The sequence below is a fragment of the Kogia breviceps genome, chromosome 10 (genome assembly GCF_026419965.1).
Source record: "Kogia breviceps isolate mKogBre1 chromosome 10, mKogBre1 haplotype 1, whole genome shotgun sequence".
In the NCBI taxonomy this organism is placed as follows: Eukaryota; Metazoa; Chordata; class Mammalia; order Artiodactyla; family Physeteridae; genus Kogia; species Kogia breviceps.
Genome location: NC_081319.1, coordinates 68,467,175 through 68,475,682, shown reverse-complemented (window position 1 = coordinate 68,475,682; position 8,508 = coordinate 68,467,175).

Sequence of the window (8,508 nt, the reverse complement as noted above, 5' to 3'; positions counted from 1 at the left end):
GCTCAGTAGTTGTGGTGCACGGGCTTAGTTGCTCCGCGGCATGTGGGATTTTCCCAGACCAGGGCTTGAACCGGTGTCCCGTGCATTGGCAGGTGGCTTCTCAACCACTGCTCTACCAGGGAAGCCCTCTCTCTTGGTTTTGTGGGTCGACTGGGCTCAGCTGGGGGGCTGTCTCTCAGGACCTCTCTTGTGGTTGTAGTCAGATGGGGGCTGGGGCTGGAGCTGTCTAATGTTCCTCTTCCCCATGGCTGGGACTCAGCTGGGACTGTTGGCCAGAACACCTCTGGGTGGCTTCTCTGTGTTGCTTGGACGGCCTCACAGCGTGGTAGCTGGGTTCCCAGCGTCAGGGTCCCAGGGGGCAGGAAATGGAAGCTACCAAGTTCTTCAGGCCCCAACAAACACTGGCAGAGCATCACTTCTACCTTATTCTATTAGTCAAGGAGTCACAGAGCTCAGATTTAGGGACAGGACAGAGTCCCATCCCTTGATTGGAGGAGTGTCCAAGAATTTGGGGGCTATATTTTATTTTATTTTATTTTTTAATTTTATTTTATTATTTATTTATTAGTTATTATTATTATTATTATTTTTGCGGTATGCGGGCCTCTCGCCGTTGCGGCCTCTCGCGTTGTGGAACACAGGCTCCGGACGCGCAGGCGCAGCGGCCCTGGCTCACGGGCCCAGCCGCTCCGCGGCACGTGGGATCTTCCCGAACCGGGGCACGAACCCGCGTCCCCTGCATCGGCAGGCGGATGGGGGCTATATTTTAAAACTAACACACAACCTCATGAATTCAATGTCAACACAATAACATTACCTAAAACACAGTCTGTACTTAAGCTTGTCCCAGTGATGTCCTTTATACCTATTTAAACAAATCCAGGATTCAATCCAGGTTATGCCTTGCATTTAGTTGTCATGATTCTTTAGTATTCTAGAACCCTCCACGTGTATTTTGTCTTTCAGGACATTGCTATCTTTGAAGAATCCAGTTGTCTTGCAGAATACGCTACAATCCATGTTTGTCTGGTGGTGTCCTCAGGATTTGATTCAACATTTTTTGGCAAGAATACTACCGAGATGGCATTGCATACTTCCTGCAGCACATCTGGGGCACATAATGTCATTAAATCAAAAGACATATGAACCCTCCCTCCACAAAACAGTCACTCATTGATTTTTAAAAACTTCACTTCGCTCTACCTATAGGACAGGGTGCTCTAGAACTAAGAAACCTAATAAGTCACTCAAACCTCTCATCCTGTCTGCAGATGCCTGTTATTGCTAATCAAGGGTAACAGAAGATAATTCAACATGAACAGAAAAAAGCAGACAACATCCATTCAAAGAAAAAAAAAATAGAAAATGAGAATCAAAACATTTCAGCTGATGAAAATTCTCCTCCAGAAAACCACCACCAGGCAGTTTAACATAACACTTCAACCTGTGCTAAATATCCTTAAACAAGCTTTTGCAGATATGAAGAAAACACTGTAAATCAGAAATTTTAACACATCATACAAAAATGGACCCCAAAATGAGAAGCAGGAAATGAGAGTTAACAAAAATCAGGAAAGGGATAGAAGAAAAAGTCAAAATCATCTCACAAGTGAAGATTAATTTGCAAGGTACGGGACTTCCCTGGTGGTCCTCGTTGCAACCCACTCAGAATTCTGTGTATTTACTGAAATTTTTGCTGAAGTACTACACACTTTCACAGAATGGACACACCCATTTCATTAGCATCCAGATGAAGGATGGAGCATACAAACCCCGAGAGCCCCCCTCAGATACCTTTGGGTCACTGCCCCAGCTCAAGGGTAACCAATATTGATTTCTCTCACTACAGGTTACTGTGACCTGTTTTTATACTTTGTGTGAATGGAATCACACAGAATCATCCAACATGTATACTCAGGTCTGGCTTCTTTTGCTCAATAGGATGTCTGTGAGTTTCACCCATGTTGCTGTAGAGATTTAGGATCCATTTTGGAGGTGGAACAGGTAGGACTTGGAGATTCATCGTTTGCCCAGTGCCCTGGGGCAAAGCACATCACCTCTCTGAACTCAGTCCTCTCATCTGTAAAATGGGACTGACAATGTTAATTCCCAGCTGTTAGTGCTGCAGTTTCCTCACTGAGCTCCTGCAAAGGGCCTGGAATAGAGCAGAGGCCGCGGGAGCCCTCTCCTTCCTCTTGTCTAAAAGAGTGTAGCTGTGCAGTTGGTGGGAATGTAAGTTGGTGCAGCCACTGTGGAAAACAGTATGAAGGTTCCTCGGGAAACTAAAAATAGAGTTACCATATGACCCAGCAATCCCACTCCTGGGCATATATCTGGACAAAACTATAATTCAAAAAATACATGCACCCTATGTTCATAGAAGCACTATTCATGATAGACAAGACATGGAAACAACCTAAACGTCCATCGACAGAGGAATGGATAAAGAAGATGTGGTACATATATACAGTGGAATACTATTCAGCCATAAGCAGGAAGGAAATAATGCCATTTGCAGCAACATGGATGCAACTAGAGATGATCATACTAAGTAAGTCAGACAGAGAAAGACAAATACCATATGATATCACTTATATGTGGAATCTAAAATATGACACAAATGAACTTATCCATGAAACAGCAACAGACTCACGGACATAGAGAACAGACTGGTGGTTGCCAAGGGGGAGTGGGTTGTGGGAGGGACGGAGTGGGAGGTTGGGGTTAGCAGATGTAAGCTGTTATATATAGAATGCATAAACAACAAGGTCCTACTGTGTAGCACAGAGAACTATATTCAATATCCTATGATAAACCATAATGGAAAAGAATATATATAAAAAAAGAATGTAGTGACTTCCCTGGTGGTCCAGTGGTTAAGAATCCGCCTTCAAATGCAGGGGACATGGGTTCGATGCCTGGTCGGAGAACTAAGATCCCACATGCCTTGGGCAAGGAAGAGCCAGCCATAATGAAGACCCAGCGCGCCCCCCGCCCCCAAAAAAGAATGTATATATGTATAACTAAATCACTTTGCTGTGCAGCAGTAATTAGCACAACATTGTAAATCAACTATACTTCAATTAAAAAAAAAAAAAAGGGTGTAGCTGTGGCTGCTAGCACTTGGGCTTGGTCATCCCCAGCCTGTGAAACAGGGGTACCTCTCTCCACCCACACCCCTCCCCCCACTGCACTTCCCAATTTGGAAACAGCTCTTCCCCTGGGGTGCTCTTGCCCCTGTTCTCCACTCTCTCTCCTCAGTCCCCAGTCCTTGGCCCATGGGAAGACGTGGCTGTGCTCTCAGTAAACATATTAGGCCAGTAATGATGCCTGTTAGGGGTGACTTCTTGCAGTTGAGGAAGCCTTAGCTTGCGCACGCCAGCGCAGGCGGCTGAATCCCAGAGCTCTATTCTGCTCTCTGAGCCTCTGTGAAGAGCAGACTGTCTATATACCTCTCAGGGCTGCGAGGAGAGTGACAGGAGCAACCTCGTGACAGAGCCAGCCAAACTGGCGCCTGAAATGCCCGCACCGCGGGAGTGAGACGCCGTGCACGTTGCATCACCGGTATGATTACACATGGGCCCTCCAACACTTTGTGATTTCATTGGTTTGAGGTGCGGACGGACATCGGAGCTCCCCCAGGTGACTCTAATGTGCGATAGAGTTGGCAACCAGGGCCAGGCATACAGTGAGAGCACAGTAAATGTTGACCTGGGCGGAGAGAGGCCGGAGCCGGCTGGGAAGGCTGGAGGGTGCAGCTTCCTGCGGCTAGCGCGCCCCCTTGCTCCCCTTAACGCGTCTCCTATTTGCACCCCCAGCTCCCTTACTCTGCCTTCCTCTCACCCAGGAATCCAGGACATCCCTCACCTGCCGCCTCCTGTCCGGAGTCAGCCCGGTTCCTTCTGGATTTGGGGGTACTGCCCCCCTCCATCCCTGCTGTCAGCGCAGGTGAGCCCAGCCGCTCACGAATCGAGTCGGAGGGGGCTGTGGCCCAGCCTGGAAACAGCCCTGAAATAGACACCCCCGTCGCCCCCGCTGCCTCCTCCCAGGATCAACTCGAGTGAAAAACAACCCTCTCTATCAGAATGTCTCTCCAGGCATCGAAGTGGGGAGGCACCGAGTCCTGTTGGCCGCGTAGACCCGGGCCTGGGTCCAGCTATGATGCGCTGACGGACCCTCCCCGGGCGGGCCAGCGCGTGCGTGCAGTGAGGGAGCTCGACCACCGGGCGGCGCTGCTGGTCCGCGATGGGAGCCTCGCGGCGGCTGGGGCTCTGAGCCGGGCCTGTTGGGAAGGGAGAAGGCCAGCGCTGTGGCTCTGCAGTAGCGAGGCTCCTCACGCCCCTTCTCGGTCTGGGGCGTCCCGAGGTGATCTCCCCGCATATTTGGGGTGGAGCAGGGCCGAATGGGCTCTTCATCCTGAGGAGGCCGGGGCAGGGGGCTTGCCCAGGCCAGTGATACACCCTTCTGCAGCAGCTGGCAGGGAGAGAAATGGGGCCACCGTTCCCACTCTCTTGATTCTTCTTTTTGTCTCACGTTTCCCACATGCATCCTGAGTTCTGAACTTTGGTGGCAGTCGGGGGGAGGAGGTCAGGACTATCTATACATCTAACTCTTAGTCTGTGTGTCCATCGACTTGTCTACCCAGGTGACATTTGTTCCCCACAGGCTCTAAATCAGCTGGACTGAAGAAATGGGTGGTGGGTAAAAGATCATCCCTTCCAGTCTGGGGAAGGCAAACCAGTGAACTGGATGCCCTGGAATTCTGGACCCAGGTGATGGTTAAGCCGGGCCTTGAAGGTCAGGGAGAGGGTTTCTGGGTGAGAAGGGCAGGTGATTCAGCCACAGAGGTGAGAGGGAGGATGGAGGGCCCAGGGTCACAGGCTGGAGGGAGTCAGGAGCTGCATACACGATCTCACCCAACCATCCATAGGGACAACGCTGGGGGATCCCCTCCTGATCCATGAGGAAACTGACAGAGGTCAAGGGACCGGCTGTGGGCCGCCCCCCCCTCCCGCCCCCCGCCGGGTGGTGAGTGTTCAGCTGGGGCTGAGGCAGGTGTATGAGGCTCAGGTGGAGAAAGCACTGGCCTTTAACCACAGAGCACCTTAACCGGGCATACAGGGCCAGGGCCAGCCTGTGTCAGCTTGCAGTCCTAAACACTCTGACACTGGTCTCCCAGGAGCACAGGCACTCCTGGCTTCTACTCTGTGCCTCTGAGATTTCTCCTGCTCTGTGCTCCTTCCCACGCACACCTTGCTTTTGGGAGGGGGTCTGTCTGCCATCAACCATGACCTCTGCAGTGTGTGGGAAAAACCCTTGCCCCTGGTAAGGGGCTTCAATTCAGGCTCTACCAGCAGGTAGGGGACACTGGGTGGGGCAGAGTCCATGCTTTAGGAGCCCTACTCCTCCTGTGACCAGCAGGGGCTGGGGCCAGAGAAGCCATGGGCCAAGGGGCTAGGGGCTCAGAGCTGGGGCTGTGCAGAATTGGGGCCAGGGTCAGAAGTCAGACTGAGCTCTGCAGTGAAACTGCTGCATAGCCCTGGCCCTGGCCCGGTGGCTCCCCATCTCTGGGCCTCAGTTGCTCCCTGAAGGGGTGGGGCAGATCCCTGAGGTGGGGAAGGCAGAGGGGAGGCCCAGGTGGGGGGATGCAGGGGTGGAGCGGAGTGTAGGGGGCAGATGGGGTGGGATGGGAAGCCCTGGTTCTCTGGGTTGGGTGCGGCTGCCTGTTAGCACACCCGGCTGAGAGGCCCTATCTCCCCACCCAGCCACTGTCCCATCTTGCTGCCACTTGTCCCCCGCATATCTTCAGCTGTGGGGCCTCATACCCCACTCCAGCTGGTTGGAGTTCTATTAATATTTCAGTTTGATGAATTAAAGATTCTTTCTCCCCTCCTCCTTCTGATGTCCCAGGTGGGAATTAAAAGCACATCCGACCCGGTCAAACGCCATTAAAATGCAGCCCACGAGGGTAGGAGCTCGTGGGCTTTTCTTTCCCAGCACTGCTTTGTCCTCTTTGGGGGTGTCTGGGTGATGGTTGGTCTTTGTGGGTACGGGAGGCAAGAGAGAGGGTGGAGGAGCATGAGGGGTGTTTGCCTAAATGCTGCTGCTTTAGAGGGAGCAGCACCCCCTGTGTGTGGGGCTCGGGTTCCAGATAAATGAGGATGTGGGGATGGGGCAGGGCAGGGTCCCTGCAACCCCTGCCCCGTGACCTGACCAGGACCCCCCCATGGGGTGTTTTCTGGGTCAGCCCAGCTGCCCCGGCTCTCCACGGGGGCTGCTGCAGGCACCTAGCCGTGAGGATGAAAGCCTTGGAGTCAGCACGGGCGGTATTGATGCTCCTTGAGGCTCCACTAGCAAGAGGTCCTGCGGGGTCCTTCCCAGCTTTCTATCCTGCCAGCTGTCTGGCTCCACCTTAGCAGGGAACAAATGCTGGGACTTCCTTCCATGCTGTACAGGAGGTTCCTAAGGAGGGCCAAGGCTGGAGTGTGGTGAGGAATGATGGAGGGGCCCGCCAGGGATTCCCAGCCTGGCTGTCAGTCAGCCAGGTAGGCTGTGTGGCCTTTGCCCCAACCCAAGGGCCTGGGGCCCATTTGGAGGACAAGCTAAGGCTCCAGTCATAGGGATCCTTAGACCTGAAAAGTGCTTCTCAGCCCCATCCTTTCCCTTCAACCCCGAAGAGCCCCCAGTGGCAGCAGCATAACGGTCTACATTTGCTGGTGAGGGGCTTCGCTGGTGGCGCAGTGGTTGAGAGTCCGCCTGCCGATGCAGGGGACGTGGGTTCGTGCCCTGGTCCGGGAGGATCCCACATGCCGTGGAGCGGCTGGGCCCGTGAGCCATGGCCGCTGAGCCTGCGCGTCTGGAGCCTGTGCTCCGCAACGGGAGAGGCCACGACAGTGAGAGGCCCGCGTACCGCCAAAAAAAAAACCCACAAAAACCTCCTGCTCCGTTAACTTACATTTGCTGGTGAGGGAGCTGAGGCTCAAAGTAGGCGAGGTTCATGGGACACATGCCCTCTAGAACAGGGTGGGGGGCATGCTGTGGACAGTGTCTGAGGCCGGGGTGCTCCATGGCATGTGTGACGATCAGAGAGGTGTGTGGTGGGCATGAAGGAAAGGACTGGTAACATCTGGAGAAGGCACTGCAGGTGGGGCACGGGGAAGCGAAGGCATCCCCTTTCCAGGTTGCCCCCCCCCTCCCGTCCCCTTGCCTGGCCTCCTGCATGCTTCCTCTCTGGGCCAGCTGGACTGCATCCTCTCCTGCCCCGTCACCTGGCTGCTCTCCTGACGCCCAGAGCCCTGTCATCAGCGGAAGGAGCAGGCCTGCCATGAGGCCCAGGGTGGGGCGGGAGGGGCTTTAAAAAGTTAATTGTATTTTGATCTCGGCTGTGACATCCATCCTAATGCTATTGGGCTCACAGCTGACAGTCCCCCGACATATGGAGGGAGAGGGATAATAAGTAGTTTTAAATTGCAGCATGGCAAAGAGGCTGGAAAATCCAGAGTCTTAAGTAAAAAGAGGGACAAAGAGGAGAAGAGAAAGGAGGAGAGAGTGGAAATCAAGGAGGAAGAAGCATCCTTCTCTGGGAGGGGCGGGGTTGGTCATCATTCATTTGTTTAACAAGCCAACCTTTATTGGGCACCTGCTGCATGCTTGGTACAGGCTCAGCCCGTGGAGGCTCAGATGCCCAGTCTGGCTATGGAACACCCCTCCCCCTCCCCCTCCCCCTTCCCCACCCCTCTCCCTCCCCCTCCCCCCCTCCCCACCCCTCCCCTTTCCCAGCACTCAGGTCTTCCAAATCCTACTCCTCTTTCAGGGTCTAAGTGAGAGCTCCTCTGAGGGCCCTGACCTCCCAGCCTCAGCTGCCCCTCCCTCCCTGACCACCCAAGAGCCTGGGGCTGTGCCACAGCCTCCCCTGCTTTTCCTTCCTCATATCCCCTCCCTCTAGCAATCTGGTGCCAGCTGTCCCTTAAATCCTTACCTACCTGGTCCAGCTCCTGCATCTGGTCCCCAGCACTTGGGTTTAGCAGAACTGTGTTCAGAATCTGCTCTCTCTGCTCCGTCCAGCTTCTCTCATCTTCCCACATGTCAGGACGGGTTGCGGGGGGGCGGGGTGTAGATACAGCTGTGCTGTGTCTACCCTGGAAAGTCTTTGGTCCAAATGGGATGATTACAGGTGCATAGGTCCCTGGGGCCAGATGGTTTTGGAATTTAGAAAGATGATATGATATATTGTGCAACAGCGCCAGGGGGCCTGGGGCAGTATCCCCCAAACAATATGCTGGCTCAGGTTCCTGTGGTGAAACAGAATATCTCCCACCGAGGGAGCAAGACAATGACTCGCTTTCACATCGGGTTTTGCAGCCAAATGACTTTGCCGAAAATTTATGGACAAACTGGTTTTCAGAGCCTGTTGGAGTTTGGAATTGTGGAAAGGGGATGATGGCTTTAGCCAACTCATTAGTCCAAGTCAAAGGTCTGAGAAAGTTCCAGGGGTTGTGGGAGGATTCC